The following is a 21,636-nucleotide window of genomic DNA, read 5'->3' as shown; positions in this document are numbered from 1 at the left end:
GCATAGTCAATGAATCAGATGTTCTTAAATGTGTATATAGTATGATCTTGACTATTACACACATACCTTTATATTTATATATTCAGCAAACATTTAAAATATATAGACAATTTGGAAAGCAATTACACCAAAATATTATCTGTTATTGTCTCCCGGAGGTAAAGTTAAGGGAGCTCATTCAGTTCTTCAAGTTTTTCTATACTGATCCAATTACAAAATTCGCAGAAGTAAGGAAGGGGAGTAAAGAGGGGATGAAGGCCAGCAGAGAGGAGGGGAAGGAGGAAAGAGACAAGCTAGAAGGTCAGATGCATATACACTGCCATGTGTATGATGGAACCCTAGTGGGAACCTGCTCTGTAGCACAGGGAGCTCAGGTCAGCGCTTTGGGAAGACTTAGGAGTGAAGGATGGAGGGTGGTGGGAGGGAAGCTCAAGAGGGAGCAGGTCAGTGTATAGGTATAGTTGATTCACACTGCCGTATAGCAGAAACTAACAAACTAATACAACACTGTAAAGCAATTATACTCCAATCGTGTGGTTATTTTTTAATCTCTATAATAATTTTCCATTGAAATCAACTGAAGTGATAAAAGAAAAAGTAGAAGAAATTAAAAGACTTAGTTATTTCATGATTTTTCAAGTGAAAAAGGAGGTAATTTGGGGAAGAAGATAATCAAGAGAAAGATACCCAAGTGGTAAGCCTTCAGTGGTTTGTTGAATGTAGAAAAATAATTCTGTGAATACTTGGACTACTCTACAAAACTTTGGAATGTGATTATGGTCTGTGTGATAATTGGTCTGTTATTGTTGTGTGCTGCAATTTATCTTTCTGTCATTCTTGCCAATTAATTGCTTCCATTACTAGAAAAGGAGATTTAGTGATGAGTATTAATCAGCAGGTCACTGAAAGATCCATATACCTGCGTGCATATAGATCACACACTGCACTGGCTATCCCACTACTGGGATCTGACATTTCTGACCTTTCCTTTTTATGACATGTGAAATATAAAGATTCCAGTGTATGCAAACTGCAAACAGGGAAATTTAAACATTTATCCCAGGAAAGATATAATTCTGTTTAACAGCTTTGTTCACTAATTTTCAAGTTAAATTCTGCTATAGAGAACTGGGGTTCACATGATTCTACTGAATTTAATGAACAGAAGAAAGGGTCTATTCATCCAGCCATTCCAACTAATTTTTCCAATGCATTTTTATTGTTTTTTTATCCCCCAAAGGATGAAATTCAGTATGTAAAATGTGTTTTTTTAAAGAGATGAATCAGCTTATAATGCCAAATTCAATAAACTCAGCTGCTGAATTCACATCCCCATTATTATAAGAGGGGAAAAAATAAATGATGCCCCAAATTTCAACTATTTTTTTATCTGAAGCTTCAAGCTGAAAATTAAGGGTAAGTTATTGGAGTGCTTAGAAACCAAATTGATATTTGGAAAATAAAACTCACATAATGATTTTTCCATCCAGTTTATTTATTCAGAATCCAATAGCCATTAATACACTTTAAACTCCAGGGAACTGAAAGAACCAATGTGGAGTTACTTTATTATCTCATTTATAGGGACTGTATGACTCTAGAAAGAACTGTGATTACGGAAAAAGTGGCTTTACCCCTTCATTGCCTACTGCATAATGTATTTATTTTGAAAATCCTTTCTACCTCCTCTAGTACAGAACTACCACAAACAGCACAGAACTGAGGCAGTGATATAAAATATGCCCTTTCGAGGCATTTGACTTTTACCCCGAAAGAAAACTGTCGTCCAAATTATCAGCAGCAAAACCTTCTGATAATGAGAGGGCCTCATAATGGGACATGGCAGAGCTCTGTACATGATTAACAATGCTAATATTTATGTTGCTGTAGGCTAATCATGATCTGAAGCAAGAGAGTAGCCTTGAAAATCTGTTGTGATCATAGTGTGCTAAAAATAGAACTCTGAGAGTTAGCCCAGTTCAAAGAAACCAACCCACCGATGGGTGATGGATCCTTCCCACTTTACCGTTTGAACATTCCTCTTGTTACTGCCATCTCAGAGAGGTTACACAAGGGCAGCCCGAGCCAGGAGAACTGGGCTGTAAATGTCTCTGTTGGAGAATCCCAAACAAGCTTCTTGGCGTCTCTAGACCTCAAGTTATTCCTCTGAGACATGAGAGATACCCATTATAATATAATCTTCACTATCCTTGCAATCCTAGAAATCCATCTTCTAAGAACAAAGGATGCAAATTTGAAGTACAAAGACCATACCGCTTTATAAAATACAAATGATTTAAAAAACATACAGGTCCTAGAGACAAATTATTTTACTACATACGTGTTACTGTTTCCCTCTGCTCTTAAATGTGAATACTAATGTAACAAAAAATATTGTGTAAAATAGGCTCATAGAGTATGCATATGAATTGGTTTTCATAACATTTTAAAAAAATGCTTCACATAGGTAAAATTGCTACAACTGCTGAATTATTTTAAACAGTTGACTGGTCCAAGGATGCATAGATTTAAAGAGGAATTAATAAAATAAATATACCTCTTTTGCTAATATGAAATATATATATGTATTTAATTTACAAAAATTGTTATATTTTCATTAAATTTAATTATGTTTTACAGGGCACAAGATAATTTTATAATCATTTTAAATGGAAATTTATAATAAATATGGACAGCCCAAGAAAATAGTACAATTTATTTTTAACATTAAAAATAGACATTTAAAATATATTGTGGGCTAAATGAGTTGATTGCTTATAAAATAATGTAAGCAAAAATAATGATAATGATAATAATTATATAAATACTATCATATGTGAATGTTATGTACTATACATTGCAAGAACTTTTATTGCATTATTTTATTAAATCTCCCAAATATTAGGCAACTTTACTGACCAGAAAATCTGATAATAAACCATAAATAAATACGTAACAGAATGAACCAGGAAATTAATATTTCCATTAGTCTTAGTCGGTCAGTTGTGTCCAGCTCTTTGCTACTCTGTGGACTTTAGCTTGCCAGACTCCTTGGTCCATGAAATTCTCCAGGCAAGAATACTGGAGTGAGTAGCCATTCCCTTTTCTAGGAGATCCTCCCAACCCAGGGGTCGAACCTGGGTCTCCTTCACTGCAGGTAGTTTCTCTAATGTCTGCGCCACTGTGGTAGTCCAATATTTCCATTAGTAGTGTAATTTGCATCATTCAATTTACTAGTCAGCACTTGGTAATTTTTTTTTTTATTTCAGCCATTACAATGAGTCTAATTGGTATATTACTGATCTCATTGAGATTTTAACTAGCACTTTCCTAATGAAGAATGATTTTCTCAAACTTTACATGTACTTACTGAGTACGAAATGAAGCAGGGCAAAGGTTAACAGAGTTTTGTCAAAAGAATGCACTGGTAATAGCAAACTCCCTTTTCCAACAATGCAAAAGACAAACCTACAGATGAACATCACCAGACACTCAACACCTAAATCGGACTGATTATATTCTTTGCAGCCAAAGATGGGGAAGCTCTATACAGTCTGCAAAAACAAGACTGGGAGTAGACTGTGGCTCAGATCTTGAACTCCTTATTGTGAAATTCAGGCTTAAATTGAAGACAGTAGGGAAAACCACTAGGCCAGTCAGGTGTGATCTAAATCAAATTTCTTACGATTATACAGTGAAAGTGGAAAATAGGTTCAAGGCAGTAGATTTGATAGTGTGCCTGAACAACTGTGGACAGTGGTTTGTAACATTGTACAGGAGGCAGTGATCAAAAACATCCCCAAGAAAAGAAATGCAAAAAGGCAAAACAATTGCCTGAGGAGGCCTTAAAAACAGCTGAAAAGAAGAGAAGCTAAAGGCAAGGGAGAAAAAGAAAGATATACCCATCTGAATGCAGAGTTCCAAAGAAATCAAGAAGAGATATGAAAGCCTTCTTAAGTGAACAATGCAAAGAAATAAAGGAAAACAATAGAATGAGAAAGAGTAGAGATCTCTTCAAGAAAATTAGATTCCAAGGAAACATTTTTACAAAGATGGGCACAGTAAAGGACAGAATTGGCAAGGGCCTAACAGAAGCAGAAGATATTAAGAAGAAGTGGCAAGAATAGAAAGAACTATACAAAAAAGTCATTATGACCCAGATAACCATGATGGTGTGATCACTCACCTAGAGTCAGACATCCTGGAGTGTAAAGTCAAGTGGGCATTAGGAAGCATTACTATGAACAAAGCTAGTGGATGTGATAGAATTCCAGCTGAACTATTTCAAATCCTAAAAGATGATTCTGTGAGTGCTGAACTCAATATGCCACCAAATTTAGAAAAGTCAGCAGTAGCCACAAGACTGGAAAAGGCCAGTTTTCATTCAAATCCCCAAGAAGAGCAATGCCAAAGAATGTTCCAACTATGGCTCAATTGTATCCATTTCACATGCTAGCAAGATAATGGTCAAAATCCTTCAAGCTAGGCTTCAACAGTAAGTGAACCAAGAACTTTCAAATACACAAGCTGGATTTAAAAAAGGCAGATGAACCAGAAATTAAATTGTCAAAATCCGTTGGTTCAAAGCAAGGGAATTCCAGTAAAACCCCTGTTTCATTGACTACACTAAAGCCTTTGTGTGGATCACACAAATTGTGGAAAATTCTTAAAGAGATGGAAATATCAGACCACCTGACCTGCCTCCTGAGAAAACTGTATGCAGATAAAGTAGCAAAAGCTATAACTGGACATGAAATGATGGATGGGTTCAAAATCAAGAAAAGGGTATGTTAGGACTGTATATTGTCACCCTGCTTATTTAACTTATATACAGAGCACATCATGGAAAATGCCAGCTGGATGAAGCTCAACCTGGAATCAAGATTGCCAGGAGAAATATGAATAAGCTCAGATATGCAGATGACACCACCCTTATGGCAGAAAGAAAAGAGGAACTAAAGAGCCTCTTGATGAAAGTGAAAGAGGAGAGTAAAAAAGTTGCCTTAAAGCTCAACATTCAGAAAACTAAGATCATGGCATCTGGTCCCATCACTTCATGGCAAATAGATTGGAAAACAGTGGAAACAGTGACAGACTCTATTTTCAGGGGCGCCAAAATCACTGCAGATAGATGGTGACTGCAACCCTGAAAGTAAAAGATGTTTGCTCCTTGGAAGAAAAGTTACAACCAACCTAGGCAGCATATTAAAAAGCAGAGACATTACTTTGCCAACAAAGGTCTGGCTAGTCAAAGGTATGGTTTTTACAGTAGTCATGTAAGGATGTGAGAATTGGACTATAAAGAAAGCTGAGTGCTGAAGAATTGATGCTTTTGAACTGTGCTATTGGAGAAGACTCTTGAAGGTCTCTTGGGCTGCAAGGAGATCCAACCAGTCCATCCTAAAGGAAATCAGTCCTGAATATTCATTGGAAGGACTGCTACTGAAGCTGAAACTCCAATACTTTGGCCATCTGATGGGAAGAACTGACTCATTTGACAAGACCCTGATGCTGGGAATGATTGAAGGTGGGAGGAGAAGGTGATGACAGGGGATGAGATGGTTGGATGGCATCACCAGCTCAACGGACATGAGTTTGAGTAAACTCTAGTCACTGGTGATGAACAGGGAGGCCTGGTGTGCTGCAGTCTGTGAGGTCACAAAGAGTCATACATTACTGAGTGACTGAACTGAACTGATGGAGGTGAAAGAGGAGAGTGTAAAGCTGGCTTAAAACTCATCATTCAAAAAACTAAGATCATGGCATCTGGTTCCATTACCCCATGGCGAATAGTTGGGAAAATAATAGGAACAGTGATAGATCTTATTTTCTTTGGCTCCAAAATCACTATGGATGGTGACTACGGCCATGAAATTAAAAGATACTTGCTCCTTGGAAGAAAAACTATGAAAAAACTAGACAGCATATTAAAAAGCAGAGATATCAATTTGCTAATAAACATTCGTATAGTCAAAGCTATGGTTTTTCCAGTAGTCGTGTATGGATGTGAGAGTTGGACTATAAAGAAGCTGAGCTCTGAAGTTTGGTGCTTTGAACTGTGGTGTGGAGAAGACTCCTGAGAGCCCCTTGGACTGCAAGAAGATCAAACCAGTCAATCCTAAAGGAAATCAACCCTGAATGTTCACTGGAAGGACTTTTATTGAAGCTGAAGTTCCAATATTTTGGCCCCTTGATGCAAATATAGGACTCATTAGAAAAGACCCTGATGCTGGAAATGATTGAACGCAGGAGGAGAAGAGGACAGAGGATGAGATGGTTGGATGGCACCATCCTGATTCAGTGGACTGGAGTTTGAACAAACTCTGGGAGACAGTGAAGGACAGGGAAGCCTGGCATACTGCAGTCCATGAGGCTGCAGAGTCACACACACATGAGCGACCTGGAAACAACTGATCGTTCAAATACATTATTCTGTTAACTGCCTATTGCACTGTTGTTACCTTTTTCCTCTAAAGTATTTGTTCTTTTCTTTTTCTTTGCTGAGATTCTTTATGTGCTGTACACACACGTCCTTTGTCTGATGTATGTGTTGCAGTCATCTTTCCCTGTTTTATGTTTCCTTTATCTTCCTGGTGTATTTCAATGATGAAACCAAATTCTGAATGCTCATGATGTTGAAATTAATAAACATTTATTTTTCTGAATAGTGCTCTCTTTATGAAATATTTCCTCATGCCATGTCATAAATATATTCTCCTATACTCTTTTCTGAGAGATTTCTAATTTTCACTATTAAAAATTGTGACTAAAATTTTTACTGTTAAATGTTGTGACTGTTTATTTATAACATACCTAAATATCTGCATAAAAGACCATTTTAGTACACAAGGCTGATGAAAACTGTAAAACTTCTCCTTCAGCTATAGGAAAATTGGGTGAGGAAATTTTGCCAGTTACATTCACTCACATGACAAATTAGTCTCCTAGACTTAATCTCTTGCCTCTATTTTATATGTATGTCTGTAAATACAAGAAGACTGGATTACAGGATGTGCCATAATGCAGACTAAGAAGGACAGGAGTGACTGGATCATTCAATGGGGACAGGAAATATCTGTCAGAAAAGAAAGAGCCTGGTCTTAAGTCAAATAAGCCATTCCACAAGATCAGAAATGGTTTCCTGCAGTAAGTAGATGTTTTGATAGGATATAAATAAAGGAAATTATTTTTATGACTGTTAAAAGATATTTAGGAGTGTAGGCAGACCACAGCAATACAAGAAACCCTAGACACTGGCCTCTATTATATAGACTCATCTTGCATTGTTGGGAAATCTGGAACATGCTGCTGCTGCTGCTAAGTTGCTTCAGTCGTGTCTGACTCTGTGCGACCCCATAGATGGCAGCCCCATTCCTGGGATTCTCCAGGCAAGAATTCTAGAGTGGGTTGCCATTTCCTCCTCCAATACATGAAAGTAAAAAGTGAGAGTGAATTCACTCAGTCGTATCTGACTCCTAGCCACCCCATGGACTGCAGCCTACCAGGTTCCTACATCCATAGGATTTTCTAGCCAAGAGTACTGGAGTGGGGTGCCATTTCCTTCTCCAGAACATTCTACTAAATGCTATTTAATGAAAATTTATGTTTAAGAAAAAATTTTAAGGGGTTACAAATTGAAATGCTATACAAAGTCTCAAAAATAATAAAAACTAGGAGACCATGTTGAAAATTTGAATGAATCCTGAAGTTTTTGAAACTTGAGCATGTTTTTGAAAATCCAAAGAATATTATATATACCTACAATACTTTCAGGTATATGTGAGTGAACAAAACAGATTCAAATAGAATATTTATCTAAATTCAAGTTTCTTGCTGACACAATCACGTTGATATTTTTTTCCCTCAATATATCAAGAGTTTAGAAGGTCAGTTCAGTTCAGTCGCTCAGTTGTGTCAGACTCTTTGCAACCCCATGAAACACAGCATGCCAGGCCTCCCTGTCCATCTCCAACTCCCAGAGTCCACCCAAACCCATGTCCTTTGATTCAGTGATGCCACCCAACCATCTTATACTGTCGTCCCCTTCTCCTCCTGCCCTCAATCTTTCCCAGCATCAGGGTCTTTTCCAATGAGTCAGCTCTTTGCATCAGGTGGCCAAAGTATTAGAGTTTCAGCTTCAATGTCAGTCCTTCCAAATAACACCCAGGACTGATTTCCCTTAGGATGGACTGGTTGGATCTCCTTGCAGTCCAAAGGACTCTCAAGAGTCTTCTCCAACACCACAGTTCAAAAGCATCAATTCCTCACTGCACAGCTTTCTTTATAGTCCAACTCTCATATCCATACCTGACTACTGGAAATACCTTGACTAGAAAGACCTTTGTTGACAAAGTAATATCTCTGCTTTTTAATATGCTATCTAAGTTGGTCAAAACTTTCCTTCCAAGGAGTAAGTGTCTTTTAAATTCATGGCTGCAGTCACCATCTGCAGTGATATTGGAGCCCAGAAAAAATAAAATCAGCCACTGTTTCTACTGTTTCCCCATCTATCTCCCGTGAAGTGATGGAAACAGATGCCATGATCTTAGTTTTCTGAATGTTAAGCTTTAAGCCAACTTTTTCACTCTCCTCTTTCACTTTCATCAAGAAGCTGTTTAGTTCTTCTTCACTTTCTGCCATAAGGGTGTTGTCATCTGTATATCTGAGGTTATTTATTTCTCCCAGCAATCTTGATTCCAGCTTTTCCTTCTTCCAGTCCAGCATTTCTTATGATGTACTCTGCATACAAGTTACATAAGCAAGGTGACAATATACAGCCTTGACGTACTCCTTTTCCTATTTGGAACCAGTCTGTTGTTCCATGTCCAGTTCTAACTGTTGCTTCTTGACTTATATACAGATTTCTCAGGAGGCAGGTCAGGTGGTCTGGTATTCCCATTTCTTGAAGAATTTTCTATAGTTTATTGTGACCCACACAGTCAAAGGCTTTGGCATAGTCAATAAAGCAGAAATATATGTTTTCCTGGAACTCTCTTGCTTTTTCAATGATCCAGCGGATGTTGGCAATTTGATCTCTGGTTCTTCTGCCTTTTCTAAAACCAGCTTGAACATCTGGAAGTTCACAGTTCATGTATTGTTGAAGCCTGGCTTGGAGAATGTTAAGTATTAGTTCACTAGTATGTGAGATGAGCACAATTGTGTTGTAGTTCATGTATGTCTATTCCTGGTGACTCAGATTGTAAAGAACCTGTTCGCAATACAGGAGATTCGGGTTCAATCCCTGGGTTGGGAAGGTTGCCTGGAGAAGGGAATGGCTACCCACTCCAGTATTCTTGCCTGGAAAATTCCATGGACAGAGGAGCATGGCCAGCTAAAGTCCACGGTGCCTCAAAGAGTCGGACACGACTGAGCGACCAACACTACTACTACTACTGTGCTCTCCATGGGGAAAAAGTGCCGAAGAAAATATGTAAAATAGTGTACAGAATGGATGGGAGTTTCAACTCATGAAGCATTTTCAAACACAGGGACAGAGAAACAAAGTCTTGAGGCAGGGGATGCTTACCTCACCAAGTCATACCATGCATGCACTGTCAGATGCAGGGGATTAGGTTAAATTACCACAGCATTCCACATTAATTCTATTAGAATTAAGTTACAAGGCAGAATCCTTAAGACCAGATAGAGGACACACAGACTATAAAAAAAAACAATAAAATAATCCTGACAACACAGGAGGACACAATTTTGAGCAACTAAACCTGTATAGATTCCTCCAGAGGACAATACTAAAGTAATTAATGAAGAAAATTATGGGGACTTGTGGGTATATGAATGCAATTGTGCGGTAGTTTGAGCATTCTTTGGGATTGCCTTTCTTAGGGACTGGAAATGAAAACGGACTTTTCCAGTCCTGTGGCCACTGCTGAGTTTTCCAAATTTGCTGGCATATTGAGTGCAGCACTTTCACAGCATCATCTTTCAGGATTTGAAATAGCTCAACTGGAATTCCATCACCTCCACTAGCTTTGTTCATAATGATGCTTTCTAAGGCCTACTTGACTTCACATTCCAGGATGTCTGGCTCTAGGTGAGTGATCACACCATTGTGATTATCTGAGTCATGAAGATCTTTTTTGTACAGTTCTTCTGTATATTCTTACCACGTCTTCTTAATATCCTCTGCTTCTATTAGGTCCATATCATTTCTGTCCTTTATTGAGCCCATTTTTGCATGAAATGTTCCCTCGGTATCTCTAATTTTCTTGAAGAGATCTCTAGTCTTTCCCATTCTGTTGTTTTCCTCTATTTCTTTACATTGATCTCTGAGGAAGGATTTCTTATCTCTCCTGGCTATTCTTTGGAACTCTGCATTCAAATGGGAATATCTTTCCTTTTCTCCTTTGCTTTTCACTTCTCTTCATTTCACAGCTATTTGTAAGACCTCCTCAGACAACCATTTTGCCTTATTGCATTTCTTCTCCATGGGGATGGTCTTGATCCCTGTCTCCTGTACAATGTCACGAACCTCCATCCATAGTTCATCAGGCTCTCTGTCTATCAGATCTAGTCCCTTAAATCTATTTCTCACTTCCACTGTATATTCATAAGCGATTTTATTTAGGTTATACCTGAATGGTCTAGTGAGCTGAGAACTTCCAGATGTTCAAGCTGGTTTTAGAAAAGGCAGAGGAACCAGAGATCAAATTGCCAATATCCACTGGATCATCGAAAAAGCAAGAGAGTTCCAGAAAAATATCTATTTCTGCTTTATTGACTATGCCAAAGCCTTCGACTGTGTGGGTCACAATAAACTGTGGAAAATTCTTCAAGAGATGGGAATACCAGACCACCTGACCTGCCTCTTGAGAAACCTGTATGCAGGTCAGGAAGCAACAGTTAGAACTGGACATGGAACAACAGATTGGTTCCAAATAGGAAAAGGAGTACATGAAGGCTGTATATTGTCACCCTGCTTATTTAACTTATATACAGAGTACGTCATGAGAAACACTAGACTGGAAGAAGGACAAGCTGGAATCAAGATTGCTAGGAGAAATATCAATAACCTCAGATATGCAGATGACACCACCCTTATGGCTGAAAGTGAAGAGGAACTAAAAAGCCTCTTGATGAAAGTGAAGAGGAGAGTGAAAAAGTTGGCTTAAAGCTCAACATTCAGAAAACTAAGATCATGGTATCTGGTCCCATCACCTCATGGGAAATAGATGGGCAGACAGTGGAAACAGTGTCAGACTTTATTTTTTGGGGGCTCCAAAATCACTGCAGATGGTGGCTGCAGCCATGAAATTAAAAGACACTTACTCCTTGGAAGGAAAGTTATGACCAACCTAGAAAGCATATTAAAAAGCAGAGACATTACTTTGCCAACAAAGGTCCATCTGGTCAAGGCTCTGGTTTTTCCAGTGGTCATGTATGGATGTGAGAGTTGGACTCTGAAGAAAGCTGAGTGCTGAAGAATTGATGCTTTTGAATTGTGGTGTTGGAGAAGACTCTTGAGAGTCCCTTGGACTGCAAGGAGATCCAACCAGTCCATCCTGAAGGAGATCAGTCCTGGGTGTTCATTGGAAGGACTGATGCTGAAGCTGAAACTCCAATACTTTGGCCACCTTGTGCAAAGAGTTGACTCATTGGAAAAGACCCTGATGCTGGGAGGGACTGGGGGCAGGAGGAAAAGGGGACGACAGAGGATGAGATGGCTGGATGGCATCACCGACTCGATGGGCATGAGTTTGAGTAATCTCTGGGAGTTTGTGATGGACAGGGAGGCCTGGCGTGCTGCGATTCATGGGGTTGCAAAGAGTCGGACACGACTGAGTGACTGAACTGAACTGAACTGAACTGTGGGTGTATATTATTAGGATTGAGATCTGTGATGATGAACTCTTAGGTTAGTTAACACACAAGCAGAATGGTGTAGCTCAAGGAATAAGAACATACAAACTCTGGGGACAAATCAGTCTGTTTGGATAATAGCTTACCCAGTGATTAGCCTTTCATGTATTAGTTTTCTCACAAGTCAAATCATTGTAAAAAGAAAAAAAAAAAAAAAAAAGAAATGACTAGCTGTTTAGTGAACCAGAGTACGTAAAATGCCTGAAGTGTAGTCAACGGATGAAAGCTATCATTAGGACTTTTCTTTTCATGGGTGTCTTTTACAGTTATGAAATGGTGACAGATCCTTGAAATTTTTATACAAATGAGGAACTCTGGAGAGAAGTAAAATATGACAGTAGGCTATCAAATCTTAGAAAAGAAAACCTAGCAACTTTCAACTCAAGCGAGAGCCTGCGACCTGCCTGCCGTTTGGGCTAAGGCTGCAGCAAGAACTTTTAAGCCAGATGCTGGCTTTCTGACAAGTGGCAGCCACTTTATTTTCATTGCTTAGTTGACTAAAGGTTCACCACCTGTACAAATTGCAATTTTGATATTCCAGAGCCACACTGGAATTGTTCAACCAATTTCCATAAATTTCCTCTGGCAGTCACAATTGTTCATCCTTATCAGTCAGACCCAGAGCTCCACGGAACTGTTGTGAAGCTACAGGTAAAACCCTTTCTCAGACTTGTACATCAATTCCCAGTGACCCTCAGTCTCAAACTACCATACAGAATGCTCTGTCTGAGGTGCTCATAGGCACACGGGCCTCATGAATAATCAACAAGAAAGACATTATTTTCCGTGTGAATTCCATCATTAACGGTGCTATAAATAATGGCAAACTAGGGGAAACATTTCTAATGGGAAACACATGGACAAGGATTTTAGGTTTCCTTCCATTTCATTAAGGTGACTTTGCTTTCAAGACATGTGTTATTGTACCTGACACTGATGGCTTTATAGGTAATTTTATTGGAGGTTGCATAGATGACTTAAATGGGCACATTTAAATGGGCACATTAACAAAAATCCAAGTGACAGTGTCAAGCAGAGAAGTGATCATCACTGCTTAGGCAAGAGAAGGAGAAAATGGGGGGAGTCTGGCTCCCACTTACCCACCTTCCCGCACACAGGAAATGTGAGGGCTGAACAAACCAGGGATGGGGTGCTGGGTGGAGTTCATGGGAATAGTATATAGAAATGGTTATTTCTTCCCCCTTGAAACTTACTTATAGCTGAATATTACACAACAATGCGGTGAGCAACAGGCCACTTTTCCTGAGAGAACGTGGAACTCCACGAAAAAAGCAAAATGTACCAAGCTAAACTCATTGCTCCCTCCATGCAATGGTCACCTGTTAGCATGGAATCTGGATTGATTTTTCTGGCATCCCGGCTCTCAATAATTCATATGTAGATTCATCAATGTGCTAATCATTGAACCATAAGTAAATATATGTGAAAGAGGTTCTCCTTGCATAAATATAGAGTTAACCATTAAACATTTAAATTTTATCTTTGTGACATAAATGAAGCAAGGCAATAACTTTGTGCCTACCCAGACTTGAATAGCCAAATTGTCTTTCAGGTGAATACAATCTTTTATACTTTTCTCTTTCAAGATTTATAGATGCCCTGAGATCCATCTCATTCATAAATCATAAATAAATAAAGTTACTTGACAGTAGGTTATATACAAATCAAAGAAGTTGTTTCAAAAATATACAAATGGTAAGAATAAAATCTAGTTTTTGATGTGTATAGATGTCCATGTAAAATGTTCATAATATTATGTTTTCATATACATACACATTTAGGTATATTTCATATTCACATAAACAAGTAGAGTTGTTACCATTCACAATTTACTAATGAGTAAATACCATAAATGCCACAAAGGGACTCAAGGGAAGTCGTGTCCAACTCTTTGCCACCCCATAGTCTGTAGCCTACCACTCTCCTTTCTCCATGGGACTTTTCAGGCAAGAATACTGGAGTGGGTTGCCATTTTCTCCTCCAGGAGATCTTCCCGACCCAGGGATCAAACCTGGGTCTTCTGCATTGTAGGCAGACACTTTACCATCTAAGCCACCGGGAAAAAGGACTAAATGCCATAAATGCCATCAATTTCTATGACAAAGAAATATAAATTGGGAGAGATACTGAGCCCCAAATTATCTGACTGAAAGCCCATCTTTTTAACTACAAACTTGGTAAGAGCCTTTTGCTAGATATTCAGAGAATTTCTGAGGCAAAATAAAACATATCTCACCAAAAGATCTAAAATATTAGTGTTCTAATAGGTTCTTTATTCAGTTCGGTTCAGCTGTTCAGTCATTCCGGCTTTTTGCGACCCCATGGACTCCAGCACGCCACGATTCCCTGTCCATCTCCAACTCCTGGAGTTTACCCAAACTCATGTCCATTGAGTCAGATGTCATGATCTTAGTTTTCTGAATGTTAGGTTTTAAGCCAACATTTTCACTCTCCTCTTTCACTTTCATCAAGAAGCTCTTCAGTTCTTCTTCACTCTCTGCCATAAGGGTGGTGTCATCTGCATATCTGAGGTTATTGATATTTCTCCCGGCAATTTTGATTCCAGCTTGTGCTTCTTCCAGCCCAGGGTTTCTCATGATGTACTCTGCCTATAAGTTAAATAAGCAGGGTGACAATATACAGCCTTGACATACTACTTTTCCTATTTGGAACCAGTCAGTTGTTCTATGTACAGTTGTAAATCTTGCTTCCTGACCTGCATACAGACTTCTCAAGAGCCAGGTCAGGTGGTCTGGTATTCCCATCTCCTGAAGAATTTTCCAGTTTGTTGTGACACACAGTCAAAGGCTTTCATGTAGTTCATAAAGAGGAGTAGATTTTTTTTCCTGGAACTCTCTTTTTTTTTCTTTTTTCAATGATCCAATGGATTTTGGCAATTTGATCTCTGGTTTCTATGCCTTTTCTAAATCCAGTTTGAACATCTGGAAGTTCACAGTTCATATACTGTTGAAGCCTGGCTTGGAGAATTTTGAGCATTACTTTGCTAATGTGTGAGATGAGTGCAATCACATGGTAGTTTGAGCACTCTTTGGCATTGCCTTTCTTAGGGATTGGAATAAAAACTGACCTTTTCCAGTCCTGTGGCCACTGCTGAGTTTTCCAAATTTGTTGGCATATTGAGTGCAGCACTTTCACAGCATCATCGTTTAGGATTTGAAATAGCTCAACTGGAATTCCATTACCTCCACTAGCTGTGTTCATAGTGATTCTTCTTAAGGCCAACTTGACTTCGCATTCCAGGATGTCTGGCTCTAGGTGAGTGATCACACCATCGTGATTATCTGAGTCATGAAGATCTTTTTTGTACAGCTCTTCTGTGTATTCTTGCCACCTCTTCTTAATATCTTCTGCTTCTGTTAGGTCCTTACCATTTCTGTCCTTTATTTTGTCAATCTTTGCATGAACTATTCCTTTGGTATGTCTAATTTTCCTGAAGATGCCTCTAATCTTTACCATTGTATTGTTTTCCTCTATTTCTTTTCATTGATCACTGAGGAAGGCTTTCTTATCTCTCCTTGCTATTCTTTTGAACTCTGCATTCAAGTGGGTATATCTTTCTTTTCTTCTTTGCCTTTCACTTCTCTCCTTTTCACAGCTATTTTTAAGTCTACTCAGACAAACATTTTGCCTTTTTGGATTTCTTTTCCATGAGGATGGTCTTGATCCCTGCCTCCTGTACAATGTCACAAACCTCCGTCCATAGTTTTTCAGGTACTCTGTCTCTTAGATCTAATCCCTTGAATCTATTTCTCACTTCTACTGTATAGTCGTAAGGGATTTGATTTAGGTCATATCTGAATGGTCTAGTGGTCTTCTCTACTTTCTTCAAGTTAAGTCTGAATTTGGCAATAAGGAGTTCATGATCTGTTTTCTTCTTATTCCATTTTATTAAAATCCTATCCATTGTCAGAAAACCTTTCTATAACTAAACACACATAAACCAAAACTATAACAGAAAAGAAAAAAAATTGAAAGACCTAATAATGTCTTTCAGGCACATTATGTAGCTGCTTCATATTTTACTTCTAATAAAGAATTTGAATCACTATCTAGCTAATACCAACCATGGGAAATCTTCATTTCACTTCAAAACAAAGATCAGTGCAATGCCAGGAAATTAGTGATGCTTTGGGGACTTATCTGCAGAGTTTATAAAGCTATCAATTTTAATTTTTTGAGGAACAGAGAGTAAGCCTTAATAATTATGCCAAAGATGAATTGTGTAGCTATGCAATTAACATTTTAATGGCAATAAAGGTACAGTTAAATTCATATTAATATATGAAATTATAAAAAATGTTAATACACTTAATTGGCATTTAATAAGATAGCTTCAGCAAGTTAATTGGATCTCAGTTTACATAGTTCATGAATGTTATCTCTTTTAATAATTAAGCCCATATCCTCAAAATACTGCTCACATAGTTTTTTATGGATTACTAAGATATGCACACTTTTATGTGTAAAGTGTGTTTGAATCTTCCACATGTAGTTAAACAAACATGTTTTTCTTATTTACTCTCGCTTGTCCATTCATGAGCAGAAATATAATCCATCAGTATTCATCATCACAACTGAAATCCACTTAGCTGGCAGTTTATATTATTTTTTAAAGTCTGAAGAATACATTCAAATACAACTGTCCTTTAATTCTATGATTTTGTAGATGCTGGGAAAAGATTTTTTTTTAAAGTTGAATCACTCATAAGTAGTCTCTTCTTCAATTTGTAATTAAGTAGAGAAATTTTTTAAATACTTAAAGAGTCATAATTGCATCAGCAACAATCTAATGCAAAAAAAAAAAGGAGAATGAGGAGAGTGATACTATCTCACAAACTTGGAAAAACTGGAACCATATCTATTGTTTCAGCCAGCTCAGCTACATGAGGCATCAAAAACAATTGCCCAAATTATTTCAGAACATATAGTTAATCTGAACTCAGCAGCCCACATTAAGAACAAGATGAAAAATAAATGAGCTGGCAACTCTTCAAACTTTGTCTGATATAGACAAACTAAAGGAGTAGAAACAAATTCTGCCAAAGAGACAATCTCCCTGAGATAATAGAATTTGATGAGTATTTGGTGATAATTTGAATTCATTAAAATATTTGCACAGAATGTTTTTTATGAAGAAAAAAATGACATTTAGAAAGCCAAACTAAAGAAATGTACTGGGCATACAATATTTTAGTAAACACACAGGAAAAAAAGAGAAACAAAGAATAAAATAGGCACAATGAAAAATCAAATTAATGACATGGAAGAAAAGCTTGAAATAACTTCTGTAAAGGGATAGAGGGAAAAAAAAACAATAACTTGCCAAATGACTTCCTCTAATTTTGTATTATTTCAAAACCAGCTGGAGAATTTCTCTCATTCTTCAAATGTCTCTGACTTCAGGAAGAAGCCAATGCTTTTGAAGGGATCAACTCATTAGATCTGGCCCACCTGATAATCTTGGTTTTGAATAACATAAAATCAATTGAATTAGGACCATAAACTTGTAAAATCTCTTCACCTTGACATCAAACATAGTCTAATTATGTGCATGTAATCCATCCTATTCACAGCCTGGTCCACACTTAAGTGAAGGGCATTATACAGAGCCTGCACCAAGGTGGGAAATTTGTGGACCATTTCAGAATGCTGCTGACCTCCAATAAACAATGAGTATCATGGAGGTGAATAACATTCATATTCATATAAATATTTTCATATGTGAAGAAAGCCTTCACACATTTCACCTCTTTACTACTTAATGTCACATGAATGATCCTGTGGACGAACTCAAGCTAGTTGATGACCTCCTAATTCTGTCTGATTGGCCTAACCTCCATGTGTACTTTTGGCTTAGAGGAAGAAAACACATCGGTTTCACCTAAAATACTAGTTACATTTTCTTATAACCCCTTGTCATTTATTGCATAAACAGTAACACAAATTGCTCACTCAGATCTCACCTTTTGATCTCTTTCCATTTAAAGGTTATAATAACATTAGGGTATTTTGATGATTGACAGGATAATTTCTCTCCTTTTTATGCCTCTTTAATAGTATGTGTTAGGATTTTATGAAACCAAGTAGACTTTTCACACAATTGCAAAAATTAGTGTCTTGATAAATCTCTACAACCAATTAAAAAAAAAAAAATGCCCCTTTGCCTGAGGGAACAAATTTCCACACACAAATAAGGTTTTCTTCCCTTCTGACCTGGCTGTACTATCCTTTGGCTTAACATTATTCTCAAGTATGTTGCATCTTGCATACTGAAGCACAAAAAATTTTATTGCATGTATCTGAGATAAAAACTATCAAAAACTTAATGTAAGTAATTTGAGAAATATATACTGTAAAAATTTATTTGTTTTCAAGCAATTGTCCTCTTTTTCCCCCCCAAAAAAAGATTTGTTTCTCTCAGTAACCCTCACTCCACTCCACATTGTGATATTTTACATTTTGGGAGACTTCCACCTACTTCTCTTACTGAGATCTTGCAGGGGGACTGAAGTATAAAATCATCCTCTAATCAGCCAGGAAAGGGTTCCTGTCCTCACAGCTTCTTTGGCTTATGGTTGGTTGGGAGGTAAGGTGAGCTCATTCATTAAGGAAGTCACCCCATGACTTCCTGTTGCTTATAATCAACTTGTTTAAGAGTAATATTTTTAGTGATTTGCAATGATTACAAATTTTGAAGTGATTACCAATCTCCAGAGAAAAACTAATTCTAATGAAGTTTTGATTTTCATCTTACCTTTTTTTTTTCCTCTTTCAATGTCTCTGCTATCCTAATATTTTATACCAAGATGAAATCTAAGAGGAGAATATTTTCATGAATGGCCTGGTGATATTTAAGATCTGGAATAACACAGTCAAGTGCCCAAGCCAGCAAGAAGGGAAGAAAAGAAGTGGAAGACAAAGGTGACAGCCAATACTGATTAGATTCCGATGATTTTCTAAATGTTGCTGAAAGACTAGAAGAATTCAAAAAACGAAGCAAGCAATGACAAAGAAAGTATTGCCCAATAGAAACACCAATCTTAAGAAAATAATGTGACAGACATTAAAGGGAATATATGTCCAACACTTTAAAGTTTTTTAATGTTTGTAATTTCAAATCAGAAAAAAAAATACTGTATTATTTACATTTTCTTAATGACCTATTCTGAAATCTAGATTAATTTATTTTGAGCACAAAAATAATTTCTTTGGTTCTGGTTTATTTAATGTCCTTTCCAACATTTCTAGATCTAAGTCAGCTTCCTCATGCCTATTTTGGTAAAGATAATTCCTCTGCATTTGGTGGGAAATCAACCTCTTGAAACAATGCTTAGTTATAAAACAATGAAATAATTATTTGTGAAATAAAAAATAGGCTGTGATAAAATAACTGAGTGAAATGCATTTTCAAACTTGGAAAGACCATAAAAACATAAATAAGCATTAAACAATACAAAATCAAAGTATACAGAATAATATTTCTAATTTTTTCCTCTCTAATCTCACTATAACATTCATTCCTAAAGAATACTATAAAGAAAGCAAAATTTCCACATAAATTGGATCATTAATTCTTGTAATCTAAAAGTGACCACCTGAGAAATTTAATGTAAGAACATTGAAAATGTTTTTTAGCTGTTGTTACTCTTAGTCTAGTTCTTGAACCAACAACATTGGTATCATCAGGAAGTTTGTGGGAAATGCTCAACCTCAGACCTTACCTCAGATCTACTATATTAGAATTAGCCTCAGACAGTTAAAAAAAAAAAAAAAAAATCTGCCTGCAATGCAGGAGACCTGGGTTCAGTCCCTGGGTTGGGAAGATCCCCTGGAGAAAGGAATGCGACCTACTTCAGTATTCTTGCCTCAAGAATTCCATGGACAGAGGAGGCTAGTAGAGTACAGTTTGTGGGGCCACAAAGAGATGGACATGACTGAGTGACAGTCACACCCAAACCAATTAGAATTGCATTTCAAAAAATCCTCAGATAATTGACATGTATGTTAAAATCAGTAGGTAGAAAACAAAAACTGAACAATCCTAACTTGATTCTAACTAAAGTACAAATATCTTAACTCTTGTAAAATTTACCTCTTATCAGTGGTATGTAGTTGTCTGGGATTGTGGCTTCAGTCTGTCTGCCCTCTGGAACAACAGACTGGTTCCAAATAGGAAAAGTAGTATGTCAAGGCTGTATATTGTCACCCTGCTTATTTAACTTTTATGCAGAGTACATCATGAGAAACGCTGGGCTGGAAGAAGCACAAGCTGGAATCAAGATTGCCAGGAGTAATATCAGTAACCTCAGATATGCAGATGACACCACCCTTACGGCAGAAAGTGAAGAAGAACTAGAGCCTCTTGATGAAAATGAAAGAGGAGAGTGAAAAAGTTGGCTTACAAGTCAGCATTCAGAAAACTAAGATCATGGCATTCAGTCCCATCACTTCATGGCAAATAGACGGAGAAACAGTGGGAATAGTGGCTGACTTTATATTTCTGGGCTCCAGAATCACTGCAGCTGGTGATTGCAGACATGAAATTAAAAGATGCTTACTCCTTGGAAGGAAATTATGACCAACCTAGACAGCATATAGAAAAGCAGAGACATAACTTTGTCACCAAAGGTCTGTCTAGTCAAGGCTATGGTTTTTCCAGTAGTCATGTATGGATGTGAGAGTTGGACTATAAAGAAAGCTGAGCGCCAAAGAATTGATGCTTTTGAACTGTGGCGTTGGAGAATACTCTTGAGAGTCCCTTGGACTGCAAGATCAAACCAGTCCATCCTAAAGGAAATCAGTCCTGGGTGTTCATTGGAAGGACTGATGCTGAAGCTGAAACTGCAATACTTTGACCACCTCATGCGAAGAGTTGACTCATTTGAAAAGACCCTGCTGCTGGGAAAGATTGAGGGCAGGAGGAGAAGGGGACGACAGAGGATGAGATGGTTGGATGGTATCATCGACTCAATGGACATGGGTTTAGGTGGACTCCGGGAGTTGGTGATGGACAGGGAGGCCTGACATGCTGCGGTTCATGGGGTAGCAAAGAGTCGGACATAACTGAGCAACTGAACTGAACTGAATGGTATGTAGAAATTTTCCCAATAATGAATATGTGTTAGAAACCCAAATAATTTTTTTTCCATTTATTTTTATTAGTTGGAGGCTAATTACTTTACATCATTACAGTAGTTCTTGTCATACATTGAAATGAATTAGCCATGGATTTACATGTATTCCCCATCCCGGTCCCCCCTCCCACCTCCCTCTCCACCCGATCCCTCTGGGTCTTCCCAGTGCACCAGGCCCGAGCACTTGTCTCATGCACCCAACCTGGGCTGATGATCTGTTTCACCCTAGATAATATACATGTTTCAATGCTGTTCTCTTGAAACATCCCACCCTCGCCTTCTCCCAGAGTCCACAAGTCTGTTCTATACATCTGTCTCTTTTTCTGTTTTGCTGAAAGTGGACTGAAAATGCTTGTCAAGATGATCTGTTCACTCTATCCATTGAATTGTGCATTTTATGTTTATGTAACTTTTTAAATAGTAATATTATTCCTCTTTTTTGTGGAAAGTAGTGCTTAGAGAATTAATGAAGAATATAAATATATGTAAATATTATTCATTCCTCATTATAACCACTTAGCAGTCTGATTTAGGAAACTCTGACTCTTTTTCAGTCTTGGGCATCTAGAATAAAAATTATGCT

At 37.7% G+C, this 21,636-nt stretch overlaps 1 non-coding gene across 1 annotated transcript; it reads right to left on the bottom strand.

Moving 5' to 3' along the window:
* Positions 1–13,887: 13,887 nt before the first annotated feature.
* On the bottom strand, positions 13,888–13,960 carry TRNAC-ACA (transfer RNA cysteine (anticodon ACA)). Its single transcript has one exon. It is a non-coding gene; the product is annotated as a tRNA-Cys (tRNA).
* Positions 13,961–21,636: the final 7,676 nt, after the last annotated feature.

Source organism: Odocoileus virginianus, chromosome 6 (genome assembly GCF_023699985.2).
Source record: "Odocoileus virginianus isolate 20LAN1187 ecotype Illinois chromosome 6, Ovbor_1.2, whole genome shotgun sequence".
Taxonomy (NCBI): Eukaryota; Metazoa; Chordata; class Mammalia; order Artiodactyla; family Cervidae; genus Odocoileus; species Odocoileus virginianus.
Note: the sequence above shows the minus strand (reverse complement) of the source record. Positions and strands in the feature narration are given on the sequence as shown.